The sequence below is a fragment of the Arachis hypogaea genome, chromosome 12, assembly GCF_003086295.3.
Source record: "Arachis hypogaea cultivar Tifrunner chromosome 12, arahy.Tifrunner.gnm2.J5K5, whole genome shotgun sequence".
Lineage (NCBI taxonomy): Eukaryota > Viridiplantae > Streptophyta > Magnoliopsida > Fabales > Fabaceae > Arachis > Arachis hypogaea.
In genome coordinates, this window is record NC_092047.1 from 51,730,304 (window position 1) to 51,733,023 (window position 2,720).

The 2,720-nt window shown below is 43.2% G+C and overlaps 1 non-coding gene across 1 annotated transcript; it reads right to left on the bottom strand.

Moving 5' to 3' along the window:
* Positions 1 to 295: 295 nt before the first annotated feature.
* On the bottom strand, positions 296 to 403 carry LOC112731483 (small nucleolar RNA R71). Its single transcript, XR_003167257.1, has one exon. It is a non-coding gene; the product is annotated as a small nucleolar RNA R71 (small nucleolar RNA).
* Positions 404 to 2,720: the final 2,317 nt, after the last annotated feature.

A 2,720-nucleotide genomic window follows, 5' to 3' on the forward strand; every position in this document is an offset into this window, starting at 1 on the left:
GAGCAAACAACTTTGAGCTTAAACCTCAATTAGTTTCTCTGATGCAACAGAACTGCAAGTTTCATGGACTTCCATCTGAAGATCCTCTTCAGTTCTTGACTGAATTCTTGCAGATCTGTGATACTGTTAAGACCAATGGGGTTGATCCCGAGGTCTACAGGCTTTTGCTTTTCCCGTTTGCTGTAAGAGACAGAGCTAGAGTGTGGTTGGACTCTCAACCCAAAGATAGCCTGAACTCTTGGGATAAGCTGGTCACGGCTTTCTTAGCCAAGTTCTTTCCTCCTCAAAGCTTAGCAAGCTTAGAGTGGATGTTCAAACCTTCAGACAGAAAGAATGAGAATTCCTCTATGAAGCTTGGAAGAGATACAAGGAACTGACCAAAAAGTGTCCTTCTGACATGCTTTCAGAATGGACCATCCTGGATATATTCTATGATGGTCTGTCTGAGTTATCAAAGATGTCACTGGACCATTCTGCAGGTGGATCCATCCACCTAAAGAAAATGCCTGCAGAAGCTCAAGAACTTATTGACATGGTTGCAAATAATCAATTCATGTATACTTCTGAGAGAAATTCCTTGAATAATGGGACGCCTCAGAAGAAGGGAGTTCTTGAAATTGATACTCTGAATGCCATATTGGCTCAGAATAAAATATTGACTCAGCAAGTTAATATGATTTCTCAGAGTCTGAATGGAATGCAAGCTGCATCCAACAGTACTCAAGAGGCATCTTCTGAGGAAGAAGCTTATAATCCTGAGAACCCTGCAATAGCAGAGGTGAATTACATGGGTGAACCCTATGGAAATATCTATAATCCCTCATGGAGAAATCACCCAAATCTCTCATGGAAGGATCAACAAAAGCCTCAACAAGGCTTCAATAATGGTGGAAGAAACAGGTTTAGCAATAGCAAGCCTTTTCCATCATCCATTCAGCAAAAGACAGAGAGTTCTGAGCAGAATCCATCTAGCTTGGCAAATATAGTCTCTGATCTATCTAAGGCCACTCTAAGTTTCATGAATGAAGCAAGGTCCTCCATTAGAAATTTGGAAGCACAAGTGGGCCAGCTGAGTAAAAGGATCACTGAAATCCCTCCTAGTACTCTCCCAAGCAATACAGAAGAAAATCCAAAAGGAGAGTGCAAGGCCATTGAAATGACCATCATGGCCGAAACCACAAAAGAGGAGGAGGATGTGAATCCCAGTGAGGAAGACCTCCTGGGACGTCCAGAGATTAATAAGGAGTTTTCCTCTGATGAACCAAAGGAATCTGAGGCTCATCTAGAGACCATAGAGATTCCATTGAACCTCCTTATGCCATTCATGAGCTCTGATGAGTATTCTTCTTCTGAAGAGAATGAAGATGTTACTGAAGAGCAAGTTGCCAAGTACCTTGGTGCTATCATGAAGCTGAATGCCAAATTATTTGGTAATGAGACTTGGGAAGATGAACCTCCCTTGCTCACCAATGAACTGAGTGATCTGGATCAACTGAGATTGCCTCAGAAGAAATAGGATCCTGGAAAGTTCTTAATACCTTGTACCATAGGCACCATGACCTTTGAGAAGGCTCTATGTGACCTTGGGTCAGGGATAAACCTCATGCCACTCTCTGTAATGGAGAAACTGGGAACCTTTGAGGTGCAAGCTGCCAGAATCTCACTAGAGATGGCAGACAACTCAAGAAAACAGGCTTATGGACTAGTAGAGGACATGTTAGTAAAGGTTGAAGACCTTTACATTCCTGCTGATTTCATAATCCTAGACACTGGGAAGGAAGAGGATGAATCCATCATCCTTGGAAGACCCTTCCTAGCCACAGCAAGAGCTGTGATTGATGTGGATAGAGGAGAGTTAGTCCTTCAACTAAATGGGGACAACCTTGTGTTTAAAACTCAAGGACCTCCTTCTGTAACCATGGAGAGGAAGCATGAAAAGCTTCTCTCAGTACAGAGTCAAACAAAGCCCCCACAATCAAACTCTAAGTTTGGTGTTGGGAGGCCTCAGCCAAACTCTAAGTTTGGTGTTGAATCCCCACATCCAAACTCTAAGTTTGGTGTTGGGACTCTATAAAATTGACCTGATCACCTGTGTGGCTCAGTGAGAGCCCACTGTCAAGCTATTGACATTAAAGAAGCACTTGTTGGGAAGCAACCTGATGTTATTTAATATATTTTATTTTATTTTCTCTTTGTTATTTCATGATTCACTAGGTTGATGATCATGTAGAGTCACAAAAACTACAAAAAAAATTCAAAAACAGAATGAAAAACAGCATTGAAAATAGAACACCCTGGAGGAAGGGCTTACTGGCGTTTAAACGCCAGTAAGGAGCATCTGGCTGGCGTTTAACACCAGAACAGAGGATGAAACTGGTGTTAAACGCCAGAAATAAGCAGCATTCTGGCGTTTAAACGCCAGGAATGCACTCCAAAGGAAAACTGGCGTTCAACGCCAGAAACATGCTGTAGACTGGCGTTGAACGCCCAAAACAAGCATGGAAGTGGCGTTTAACGCCAGAAACATGCTGCAATCTGGCGTTAAACGCCAGGATTGCCTACAGAGGGCGTTTACACGCCTAATTGGAGCAGGGATGATTAAAGTCCTTGGCCCCACTGGATCTGTGGATCCCACAGGATCTCCTCAGGATCTGTGGACCCCACAGGATCCCCACCTACTTTTTCTCTCCTCTTCACACCCTTTCATAACTCTCTTTCCC